Below are 13,609 nucleotides of genomic sequence, written 5' to 3'. Positions count from 1 at the left end.
GTGTCCGCTATTAGAGCCACACTCATCCTCCCACCTCCCCCTGAGAGCTGGGGTTTTATTCCTATTTAAGTTCTAATTATTATAATTAGTCTGAAAAGGATTTGGGAGTTAGGGGCTATGATATGCCATATAGACCCCTTAAGGCATCTTTTTGTACTAACTCATTATGACCAGTTCTAAACCTTACCATTTAATCTAGTCACTCAGTACCCAAGGTCACAACAGCTGAGACCCCCTGAGCATCAATCCATAGAGACTCCCACCTTCAGAGAACTACAATTAAAAGGTAAATAATTCCCTTGCTGCCTTCTCTGTGAGACAATGCTATAAGTCAGAGAACGGGATCCAACCTCAGCCTAATTACTACTTCAACAATTTACTCAGTTGCAATGAAAAAGTTTGCAAACACTTTTTCATTTATCAAAACAGAAGAACAAGGCCGGCTACAGTTCATTTCAAACTGGACAGCACTCAGCCTCCCAACAGTCAAGTTATAAACTTTGTCTGTATCACCCAAACTCCAGGAAATTCTGAAAAACTACACTCCAAGAAAGTAAAATCATCATCACAACATGCAGATCATGGAAACAGTGTTCTTCACCACGCTAGTTAAATCCTTTTCTTTGTTTATTCAATCACAAAACTGTTGAATCAATACAGTACTAGTTTCAAATTATTTGAATCAGTCTCTGCTTGAAAGGATTTGAAACACTCAAAAGTTGAACTGAAGCTGAGTAAGTACACATTCTTAAAAATACCAGTACCCAAAGCTGACAGATTCCAAGTTCAAGAGATGCTGGTATTTCCTACAGGCCCAAAAACTGTAAGGCAAAATGTTTTGTCACAGGGCCAGAAGTTGGAGTCATAGACCAGAATGGTTTGGGTTGGAAGGGACCTTAAAGATCATCTTATTCCAACCTCCCTGCCATGGACACATTCCACTAGACCAGGTTGCTCAAAGGTCTGTCCAACCCAGCCTCGAACACTTCCAGAGCTGGGGCATCCACAGTGCACTGTGTCAGTACATGGAGAAGGAGACAGTTACAAATAATTCTGTTGCTGATTTTTTGGAAAGATAAGTGAATTACACCTGCAAAAATGCATCAGAAGAATGAATCCACAATTCTACCAACAAAATACACTTTACAGCACTGTAATGTTTGCTAATTGCACATGCTCTTAACCACAAGTACAAATCTCAATAGCTGCATTTAATTCTTAGTAAAACAGTGACTCTTTGAACCAGAATTTGGAAAGAGCAAGTAATAATACACACCAATCTCTAAGTAGATAAATCTATGTTTAATACAATAAAAAACGTATTGGTAAATAAACTGTCTCTAGATATGATTTTATGAGCAAATCAAAACTTGGTACATGTCATTACAAGTCTGTTACAATGTAGCATATTAAATGTCCATACTGGTTTGGTAGTACATACTGATATCACACTTAAAGACTGGACAACTCTAAATCTTTGACTGCAATGCCGAGGGGATGGTGTGTTTTGGAATTTGTTGTCATTTCCTGCTAGAATTATGAGTGCCAATTCTTCAGCTTGAAAGCAAGCTGAATCTCTGTCCTGGGATCACAGGTGCATCAGTATCAACACTGTTCCCAGCCTTACAACATCCTCCTAACCAGGCACACAATTAAGCACAGTAGGTAATCTTTGCTCTGAAGCAAGGTCCACAAAATGAATTATCTTCCTCACAGCCAACATTAGTATCACACTAGGGACCAATATGAAGGAGTTTGCACTGTTGCTGTCTGAGCTCTGTGTTTGCAGGTGACAAATAGACTTCAATTTCTAATGTTGCTGGGTCAGAAATAGCCTTCTAATTTTCCTAAATTAAATTATAGGCTACTGCCATATTTGTAGCCAGGTATATTAACTACAGGAGCAATATTTCAGCTGCTGTTTCGTCCTCTAAGAAAATAAAGTGGGGGAGAATCTTGAAGGACAAAGGTGGGGGAGTAGTTCAGATATTATATCTTAATCTGGACAAGAAGATACTCTTGTAGCTGTTCAAATGGCTGAGGCCCTGTATAAGAATTGTGGCAAGACTAAAGATTAGCCCCAGCCATCTTGTTACTTACAGTTCCTGAAAGTCAGTTTTTACTGGTGGCCATTCAGCTTTAACTACTTTGTCAGAGGCACACAGACCTCTGGGGGCATCATTTAGGAGAGTGAAACCACTTTTGTTTCCACCTATTAACTGAGAAGGTTGTACGTCATGTGCTGCTCAAAGCTCTCCAGCACCATAGTCAAAAGTTAATTTCCCCTCCTATTAGATTAGAAACAAAACAATATATTCTGTATTTACCACTGGCAGCAGCAACACTCCAGGGTGCAGGAGCCTGGGCAGACATGTAGTGCTGCAGGTTGGGTTGTGAGCTCTCTCAAATCCCCAAGCTGCTTCCCTCCTTAAGTTCTCATTTAATAACAAATATATTATTTAATCTCTCTGGTCTGATATCTAACATATTCTATAATCATTGAAAGCCACAAGTCTCTCCCACAAAGCTGCTCCCAGTACATCATATCCCACAGCAGTTAGTTCATTGATCTTCCAATAGCTCTGGGAAAAGTCCCTTGCTATAGATATCTACATCCCAGAGGAAGCACTGTTTCATCAAGGTATTAGATGACCTGAAGTCCCAGGGAGCACAAGATTAGTGAATCCAGGTTTTTGTGTATTTTATTTCTAACATTCCACTTTCTGAGAGATGGTTGTTGGTGAATAATTTTTCTACTGTGTCAAAAGATGTACTGGTTTAATTAAATGCATTTCTGCAAATATTCATCTTTGAGATCTCACCTGGAGTACTGCACCCAGCTCTGGGGCCCCCAACACAAGAAGGACAGGCTTGTTGGAGAAGGTCCAGAGGAGACCATGAGGATGATCAGAGGGATGGAACACCTCTCCTATGGAGGCAGGTTGAGAGAGCTGGGGTTGTTCAGCCTGGAGAAGGTTTCAGGGAGACCTTACAAGCACCTTCCACCAAGCACCTAAATAAAGTCTACAAAAGAGATGGAGAGAGACTTTCTACAAGGGCATGTAATCACAGGGCAAGGTAAAATGACCTTAAACTGAAAGAGGGCAGGTTTAGGTTAGATATAAATAAGGAATTCTTCACTTATAAGAGTTGTGAAGTACTGGAACAGGTTGTGTAGAGAAACTGTGGATGTCCCATCCCTGGAAGTGTTCAAGGCCAGGCTGGATGGGGCTCTGAGTAACCTGGTCTAGTGGAAGATGTTCCTGCCTATGGCAGGGGTGTTGGAACTGGATGGTCTTTAAAGCCCCTTCCAACCCAAGCTATTTTATGATTTGTTCTACTCCACAATAACTACCAAGTGAACATCACTAACATGCCTCCCTTCTCTTTGTGTCCTCTAGCAGCCAACCTCTCCTCACAACTGCACATCTTCGTGAGTGTGTGGCTCTGAATTCAGCACTGGACAGCAGGACAGCATTCAGTGATGAAAACACCTGCTGAGGGGCTCCTTGCACTTCCTTCCAGTCTGCCTCAGAGTTCCTCTGATTTCCCATCTTGCTATCTCTTCTACCCTTAATTTATCTTTTTGGAGGTTACTTACATAAGTTGTGATCGAAGTGGTTGAAGATGATGAAAAACTAAAAGCTCAAACAAGGAACAAATGCAAACTTATGAGAAAACCATCCCTGACTAGACATGAAAGAAGCTCCAACTTCTGCTTTCAGAAGAGAGGAATATTTTACTATACCTTTTCCACACCTAAAATTTCATTAATTTTTCTCTTCTCTTTCCCTTTTCCCTGAGTCAACAAGGGTTCACCTCTGACACAAAAATTGCCTGTGCTGTGCCTTTGGTCCCAATCATATTTGTAACAAGTCTCCAAAGCTTGTTATTTGTAGTCCACTCTGAACATACAGAAATTAAATATAAATCACCCTGAATACCTATATGCTCATTTGTGCAATTCTTAAAGTCTCTCTGAAAACAGGACTCTAAAAATGTAGAAAATGTCACTTTTATCATGATCAGCAGCCACATGCTATTTTGTAAACACCAAATCACAGGTAGGAAAGAAAATCTGTTATGTATCCACTGGTAGTGAAGATTCTTCCATCAAAATGCTGCTTTTTGCTTATTCAGCTGCAAATAAGGACATAATACATTTATCTGATTGTATAAACAGTAAAAAAATTGTTTCCAAAAAGGATGCAAAGCAGAAAAAACATTTACAATATTAATTTATTTTGAAACCGGTTTTATAATCCACTACATACACTGAAGGCTTTTATAGCCTCTCAAGTTTTCAGTGTGGAAAACACACGCTGGGAACCTTTGTGAGACAACACAAACAGAAATGTAGCTGCTTAAATCATTTTCCTGTTCAAAATGCTTTTCTACAGTAAACAGTTCTACAATCGCCCTCAATTTCATTAAATTTAATTTCATGGTTAAGCTACTGCCCCCATTGGAGCAAGCAGACCTCGCCCTGCTACAGTGGTAACTGCTCAGTTAACACTTTCTGTCTGGTTGCCAGGACATCCCTCCACAGCACAACACAGTAAAAGCCAGTTTGTTTCTTTTGAATCCTGTAACTATCTAACACTCTCTCTAAAATCAACCATCATTGGACATTTTAATATAGGATGGTTAATATTAAATTTGAGATAAGAATGTTACCATTAGGTAAAACCACTATGATCCAGTTGCCATTTGTCACCACCAGGACCAGTTTGCCTCTGCAGCTCAACTACCTTTGAAATTATCGTCCTCCTCTCCTCGCCTTTATGAAAACTGGCTGGCAGGAATAGAAGGCTGTAGTCAGGAATGTCACAGGCCAGCTGGACAATAAAACAGCTAAGACATCGAGTGTCTTAAATACCAGTGAGTTGTTCTAAGCATAGTGTAGAATAAAAATGGGTATTTTATCTTTTCAACATCTAAACTGGAGGGGAAAGAAAGGCGGGGGGGGGGGGAAAGAATTAACTGAATTTCTCATATACTTAAAATCTAACAGAAGAGAAGATCTAACTAGCCATAACACATATGGAATTGTCTAAATCATAGAAGTGACACTGGTTATAGCTTCAACTAACTAAAAAATAGACAAATCCTTATTTTTCTCACAAACATACATAGGCTATCACAAGTAATTGCAGAGTGTTAACTTATTAAAAGTTGTGACACTTCTCACTTAACATTAACAGAGTTCTTGAGACTGTTAAAAAACTTGAATGACAACTTGATAAAGCAGAATGAAAGAAAAATGAAAATAATCATAAAATAAGCTAAACATTTACCTTTACCTTATCTTATTTAGCTTTAAGAGAAAAATCGCTGCCTTGCATATGTTTTTAAGGACAGACTATAATAAGTAAGTGCAGTTTGCACAAGTATAGCGTGGCAATACATAGGCTGCCACTCAAAAAAACCTTCTCATGAGGAATTAGCCTGGATCTCCACCACTTAAAAAAACCTTCTCATGAGCCTGGCTCTCCATCATGCCTCCTTCTACCCCAGTTCCTAACTCCAAAGAAATGTCAGGGATGAGCATTGTAGGTCCGAGCTGAGTCTCATCTATAGCAGGTGCAACCTGTGAAGAGAATATTCAGGTATAATCCATTTACCTTGTGTAGTGACCATTATGGAAAGAGCTGTGCCTTCAGTGACTTCCTCAGAGAATGTCACCCTTTCCCAAATGCAAAAGTATCACAGACTCCAAGGCTCTAGGGATAGGTTTCCTATGTCTGAGGAAAGTACAAACTAGAGAAATCAGATTTCTCAAGGTGTGACAAGGGTGTTAAGTGTAGGCAGTTGCTGGAGGTTTTTGATTCATTTTTGCAAGGATAAAATTTCACAAGAAAATTGTGAGAAAAATAAAAACACAAATACAAAAGAATAAAAATCTTAAGCCAAAAGTTTCTGAGACAGTGACGATTTTGTTCATGGTTGAGAATGTATGGGGGCTGTGCAGGATAAGGAAGGTTTTTATAATGCCTGTTTTTTAGTTTGCTTATATTTTTTAAAATCAAGTAATACTGTAGACAGCAGAATGTTTATTTCTGTATAACATTTGTTAACCGTACTTCTATAGCATTTGTGGGGTTTAACATGCATAGCACCTTCTAAAATAGGTGCATGAAAACTGGGTCTAATTTCATAAACCACAGGGATTTGGAGACCTGTACGAGAAGAAAATGTGAAAAATGTAAATCTTTGTTTTGCTTTTAAACAAACACTGCAGCACCCAATCCACATGCAACACTGAGTAAAGGTCTGGTGGCTTCCCAACACATACAAAGTGAAATTAATTGCCTCACTTGCCTTCACACCGAAATCCCTCACTTGTTGTCACACTGATACTGGAAAATAAAGGAAGAAAATCCAGTATTTGCTCATCTTTTGTCAGTGTAATGAGCAGCACACTGATAAGGTAGGCAGCATATTTATTCTGCTATTCAGCTGAAAATACCTACTAATGTCTTACACTTATGTGTAACAGCTTGCTGATATCACCCAAGGTAAATGTTGTTATAATGTATCTATAGTATTTTAAAAATGCCCTACAACTTTCATGCATGATACCCACTCAAACTTTTCTAGTTTGATGACTCTGAATACCCAAAATGATTTATAACTGCAGCAAATGGCCACTTAATACCAAAGTTTCCTCCTTCTCTCTCCACACTTCACACACAACAAATTCCTTCTCCACACACCTGGACCTGCCTCAGGATTCCTTGACTTTGACACATAGATAGGATTTTTAGTCATGTAGCATCTGCCTATTCTAAGCATTAAGAACACATTTCCAATTAATGTAAAGAAGCACCAATATTAGATTGAGATCTTTAGAAGGGTGCTGGAAATAACTGTAAGAACCTCTAATGCTATATACATCCAAACTGCAGAATTAACCTTAAACTAACAAATAAACAGCCTTTACCAGCCTGGAAATAAACTGTTTTGACTCACAGGGAATATTACTATGTCCATTAGTGTGGGTTAACATTTTGAAGCCATTAATGTTGAAACAGAGTTGGTGGCTGTTTTGAACAATGGCTCCTGCTAAAAAAAGAAATAAATTATATTTAAAAAAAAATAATCATTTTCATCCTCACTTCTTTTGCAGACCCAACCTTTACATAAAATTATCTGAGAAAAGAAAACTAATAATTAAAACTCTGCAGAAGATGAAAGCTTCCCTTATTTAGGCCAATCCAAAGTTGTCCTTTGTTCCCTGTCCAGTTTATAAATATTACTTCAGACATGACAGATTACAGGATTCTGTCCCTACAGCTAACACTGAGACTGTGAGGGAAGAAAACCATTTGACCTGGGGAATCAAATGTTTTGAAAGACATGTGCTTAAATAATTTTTAATCTGTAATCTGAATTAAGTCTCTTGTTTAAGGGGCGTGTTCTGGAATTACGAAAACACAGTATTATTCACAATTAAAAGAGAGGTTGGTCAACCCTGATTTACATGCAAAACTCAATTCATTCCTAATTATGAGAGCATGACCAGTTCTTAAAGAGTACATGTTCTCCACCCACAATTCAAGCACACCCCTGTAGCATTGGTTTCTTCTGAGGAATGCATACTAATTTCTTTCTGGCTGCATTTAACTGCAATTAAAAGGGTGGCTGCACTCAGACACTGCCAGTAATGAGCAGGATTTAAAACACAGTAATAGGAAAAAGATCAATTTCATCATAACTGTCCTGTAGTTAAAGCTACAGGAAAGGTCTGTACTTTGACATAGTAATTAATATCACTTGTATGGGGGAACTTAATTCTAATTTTTTCATATTTTATTCCTATTTGATATTTAAATTCCTTGGAATGACTATGCTAAATATTTGGTTTGTAATTGTAGGAGGTGCTGGAATGGAAACTGGTTAGCCTTTAGAAAAAGGCTGTGTGTTCCTCTGGCTCACACTGGCAGTGGGAAGCGATGCAAGGTGCCACCTACATGAACCAAGAGGTCAACCCATCATGCCTGGCCCGAGAGGTTCCAGTGAAACCACCTCAGTGACCATCTGCCCAACTTCGTCAGCTTGCTGCAGCCATGGAAAAAGCAGGTTCAGACAGGAGGGATTATAAAATTTATGCCATTTTTATGAGGATTGACTTACCAGATTAAGACACTTAATCCATTTTCCTTACTACAGAAGTTATCCTGAATGTGAAGAGCATCCTCCCTCCACTTTATTGACACAGTTGTTTAAATTAAAATTATAGTTTTAGAAATTATTCTTGAACAGTAAAATATTCATTTTTCTTCTCTCTTTCATTTTAATATAATTAAGAGATAATGTCAATGGAACAGAACCTTGCTAGGAGATAATGATCTCATGCTGACAGACAAATAGTAAGGTGAAGAAAACATTTAGAGAAAGCATATTTTTTTAATCTAGTGATTTAAATGACTACTATACCAACTGATCAGCATCTAAATACAACAGTCTGACAGACTGATGAAGTGGCAAAGCTGGTACCATAAATGTTTGTTGATCCACATTCTCATTGTCTTTGGAGATTGTAGCAGCCAGGAAGAATGCTTTCCTCCACCCTGATGGAATGTTGTTCCTTTGTACATGCAGGCATCCTTTAGGACATTTCCTTTTGGAAACCTGACAAATATCAATAAAAGGTCCCCTAGTTCAGTGCTCACCACCATTCCTCTTACAAGGTGAGTTCTCATGCAGCATCTGATCCACAGTGCTGTTTGTTCAATATCAGTATGATATTTTTCATATCCTGCCAGAAGAAAGATTCTAAGACCTACCAGTACCATGAAAAACCAGGTCTCTACACTGAACACTCAGCTTCTGGACCTAGCAGGTTAAAGAAAGTGATGATTTATTCCTCAATCTTCAGCTTTGTGTTCACAGCTTGCAATAGCAATATCTGCTCCTCAACTTATCAAACTCGTGGGCAAAACAGTGGTTTGGCAGGTGAATTCTTAATGGCATTGATGTGTTTGCATTTTTTAGACATCATATCCAGGTATTCGTGATAAAACTGTTATCATCTTTGACAAGCAACATGTTTGTGTCACTACACAGTCACCTCTCAATATCTGTGGGCGTAGTGGATCCTACATATTGTCCACACTTAGGCAGGCACAAGGTGGCCTGAAACACTAATGACTAAGATCAAATTAAAAAAAAAAAAAAATTGTATAAAAAGCAAATTGAGGCCAGTAAGAAAAAAAAAATGCATAAAGCATGAATTATAATTATAAACATAGGACTAAACTCTGTGTTGTAAGATATGCACCATGACAGAAGAAAAGATTTAACATTTGGCAGTAGTAGACAAAATTGGAGCATACAATACTATGTGCAAGGGCATAAGGTAGTATTGGTCTTGGATGAGTTACAGGGAAAGTGAATATTAAGTAGGCATTAATAGCATTGCCCTGCTTAGCGATACACTACAGCTGGCTCAGGTGCTTGGAGTTTAGGAAAAGTGTTTAAAATATTAGAAGAAATACAAAGAGGCAGTAGAGGAATTAGAGGGTAGGATGTGTGAGGAGAGACTTCGGGAGCTAAACTTACATAGTCTCAGAGAGAGAAGACTCAGGGGGCCTCAATCACAGTCTATAAATACCTTCAAGGTAATAATATAAATGAAGGAAGGGAATTCTCTGGTCTCAGAAGATAGCAGGACAAGGAGCAATGGCCTGGAGCTAAGGAAGCAGGAGCGCGGGGTAGGTTCCAGGGAACAGTTCTTCACTCCGGCCTCCGCTGTGCCAGATGAATCCACTGCAGGGAAGAGGAATTGCTCTCCTTCCACCGACTCCAGGGCACATTGCCCACACACATGCACACACGGCACTTGATGCATCCAAGATGTTTCTAATCAGCCAAAGATCCCACTCCCCCCCAAACCTGTGCAGCACTGAGCTACACATCAGCACGGACAGAGAGCCACACGTGCTGGGGGCTGTCCCTGTCTGCGTGGACTCGTGGGTCTCCTTGCGAACATGGAGTGATTTTGGAGTGAAGGCATTCATTAACCTGGCACCACTTCAAGTGGCATTGTGTTTCTCCACGGCTGCACTTCACTATGCTGGGATTTTTTCTAGTCATAGAGCACTGCTACAAAGGTTGGTTTTGCATATTCTGCAAAGGGTGAATAAAGCTCAAATCACATTTCAGCTGGCAAATGGGGTGGTTTGACTTCCACTTATTCACTTGGTTCAGTGGAGAACAAAAAGTCACAACACTGTACCAGTTAGACAGAATGAATCCTCATGCTACTTACCTACTCCTAGGATACATCCATGTGCAGACACAGTAAAAAAAAGGTGACTCCTCCATTTTTTCAGGAAAATCTTTTTTGTCATGAGAAAAGACTATCCCAGCATTTTCATCTTTTGTGGTTGATCATAACCAAATGCCAGTTTCTCTGACTATTTTCTTATCCTCCAATCTACCTGAAATTGTGATGGTGGCAATGCACAAGCTCCGACGTAAAAAAGACAAAATTCTGCAGATGCAGAGACACCTGAACCATCAGAGGCCAAAGCTCTGAAAATGAGGAAGGACTAGAGTGACTGAGACAATAACTTGAAGCTTCTGCAGAGGCTTGACTGACATGACTGATGGCAGAAGAAGAAAGCAACTGAGAAAACACAAGCAAAGCACAACAAAAGCAAAGCACAACAAAAAATAATCATGGTAGCAATATCAAGTACTGCGTAAAAAGTTCAAACCACAAGAGTAAATGAAAATGCCTCTCACTCCAGTGACCCACAAAGAAGTTGGCCTTTCTTTTACATTAAAGGATGGTTTCCCCAAAAATCATCTTCTCTCCTCTGGACAGAAAGAAATAAACCTTCTCCAGTTTCTAGAAAAACCCTTGCAGTTTTACGGGAGTTCTAAGATAACACAAACACAGAACAAAACAGACGCCCCAACACTGCACAACTTCTTTTCTATCCAATCTGTTTATGTTGCCCTTGCTCTGATCACAGGGAAGGATTTGAAGCAAAGGGATTTGATGTGTATGCTGTAGGCACTAGCAATATTAATTTTATTTAACAAGAGTTTCTCTGTTTTGTTCAGAAAACACCATCCCTCCTGCATCAAGCTCCCCATCTACCAAGCTAACATATTAGCTCAGTGCCAGAGAGGAAACTGGGGTGTAGATACCACATCTTTTTTTTTAATACAGAACCAGATCAACCACCTGTAAGCTGGTAAGCTACATTCCTCCTTAAATCAACAGCAGAAAGAGATCAGGAAATGCTATGGATGGTTTTTTAAGCTTCTGTACATTTTCTCATTCAACATCTCCTGAAATTGTGCTTAATGTTTGCAACATTGATGGGAATTTGTATCTTGCCTCAGCCCAGAAGCTGCCATGCCTATTAGCAAAAATTTATGCTTAAAAACGAGGAAGATGTTATCAACATCAGATGACTTAATTATGGTTGGACACTTCACATATGGTGCTCAGCAACTCTGGAAAACCAGACCTCTCAGTAGGGCACTGACATACGTGCAAAAATTCCATAGGCAGATTGTTCTGAGATGGTAAACCTGAGAAAGACTCATTGTCTTGTTAAACACAATCACCTCGTACTTCAAAAAGGGACTCAGAACAGAACTCTTGTACAGAAATCTACTTGTGCTACTGTGTCCTCCTCTTATTATAAAAAAGATTTGAGCTGCTGCTAAGACAGACATATTTGAGGGTTTCAAAAAACTGTTTTCTACATTTATAATTGAACATACTTAGCAGTAACAGCTCCAGTGAGGGCTTCCTAGCTCGTATTTGCATGCTGCAAGTTACAGTTTAAGTGTACTAAAGTATATATTTGTGCAAGCTACTATATCACATATTGACTGAAATCCTAGGCAGCTTTGTAAATACACACTGAAAAAATTATCTGTCTTATTTGTGTGTTGTCAAGAGACTGGAACCACTTCTGGGTACATAAGATACATTTTTAAAATTATCTAATTATGTACAGTATTTAACTTGAAAGACCTGTAGCCATTTTGGCCTCTTAGGAAAAAGTGCATACATGTTTTATAACTCTAAAATAATGATCTCTAATAAAATATTAGAAAGTATTACAGCCTTAAAAAATCACATAGTCCAAATTAGTCTACATCAAGCAAGGCATACGTGGTATCTACAAGAGTTTGGTTGGTAATGCTGTTTGCACTGTGATTTGTTTCTGTAGTAGCAATTTTTTCCGTTACCTTCTCTTTTTCTTTTAAAATTAGCAAGTTAATGTAAAATAAATTTTGCTTTATATATTCAAAAGCAGTGAAAAAAAAAATCTCCATTTTGGTATCTATCAGAACACAATATCAGTGACCACTGTTAATGTTTATACTTCGCAAGTCCCAGGGCTTTTTAATACACACAGAACAACACATAACTGAGTAGTTGCTCTTAACAAAGGACAATTTTATGTTTTTCACACGCCAGTCACTGAATACTTACCTCTCCTAAGTAGTTGCTCTGGAAAAAAGATAACAAGAAAACAAACAAGCATTTTAAGGTGAAAAACATCGACCCATTATTAGAGTTCTTTGGTTTATTCTTGTGCAATCCTGTTTACTAACAGCAGGGATCCAGAGCCTATCAAGTGATGTAAACTGATGCAGAACTATGTCACTGTCCTTTGACATCCAATACTACCCATCCTCCTTCTTGGAGTGATATCCTCTATGCATCCAGATTGGATTTTTATTTAAAACATATTTTTAAATTGACATCTCTAATCAGAAGCTATCAATGTCTACCCTCTACAGTGCAGGGCACATTTCTCAAAACTGGGAGAAAAAAAAAGAGAGTAACAAAATGTGGGAAAAGGGAGACACACAGAAAAAGAATATGGCCCAGTAAGTACTGAGGGAATCTCAAGCTCTGGAGACGTGTTCAACTCTCTGCTCTGCCAAATTCCCTGCATAATGCGAGGAAATCAATTAGTACCTTATCTGTGAAATGGGGATACTCAATTACACACAAGGGGATTATGAAACTAAATAAATAGTCACAAATTTCAAGTGATTTAGACAGTATAGAAGTAAAAGACAAACAGTACCAAGAGAGAAGCATATTAAGATTTCTATTCCACACCACACACAACAAAATTACTCCAATGATCTTCTCCCTGCAACAAAAATAACTCCCCTACACCATCAGTTTCAACTACCACTTTCAGTGGCCCAGAAAGCAGCTCCCACACTGTGTCCCAAAAGACCAGCACCTCCAGGATGGGTAGCAGCATAAACCAGTTTTAACACAGATAACAGTAGCTTACCCAACCCAGAAGCTACAGCAACATTTCCTTCCTTTAAAAGTTACCAGAAATGGGAGAGAAGCTGTCATCTCCTCCGCTCCACAGCCATGAACGAGCTGCATCTCCAACTGACGGAAGCTGGAAGTTCACCTGTGAAAGGACTTGCAGTGAAGACAAATTTAACCGCAGACTCTTGCTCCAGTCTGACCTGAAGCATTACTGAGCTGCAGGTTAGACTATTGTTTCTGTAAAAGTAGAAGATCTCAAAAGATTTATAGTGGAAAAAATAGGCATAACAGGCATCATTAACAACTCACCAGCTCCTAACAGTGAGCACA

General features: G+C 38.9%; 1 long non-coding RNA gene across 1 annotated transcript in view; it reads right to left on the bottom strand.

Annotated features, from left to right (window-relative positions):
- Positions 1-13,578, bottom strand: part of LOC126637665 (uncharacterized) — a 77,359-nt gene extending 63,781 nt beyond the window's left edge. The window contains exon 1 of the long non-coding RNA XR_007628401.1: positions 13,337-13,578. This is a non-coding gene — a long non-coding RNA (uncharacterized LOC126637665). The remainder of the gene's footprint in view (positions 1-13,336) is intronic.
- Positions 13,579-13,609: the final 31 nt, after the last annotated feature.

The sequence above is a fragment of the Myiozetetes cayanensis genome, unplaced genomic scaffold (genome assembly GCF_022539395.1).
Source record: "Myiozetetes cayanensis isolate MyiCay16 unplaced genomic scaffold, myiCay2020 scf16, whole genome shotgun sequence".
Lineage (NCBI taxonomy): Eukaryota > Metazoa > Chordata > Aves > Passeriformes > Tyrannidae > Myiozetetes > Myiozetetes cayanensis.
The sequence above is the reverse complement of the archived record's forward strand: the minus strand, read 5'-3'. Positions and strand labels throughout refer to the sequence as shown.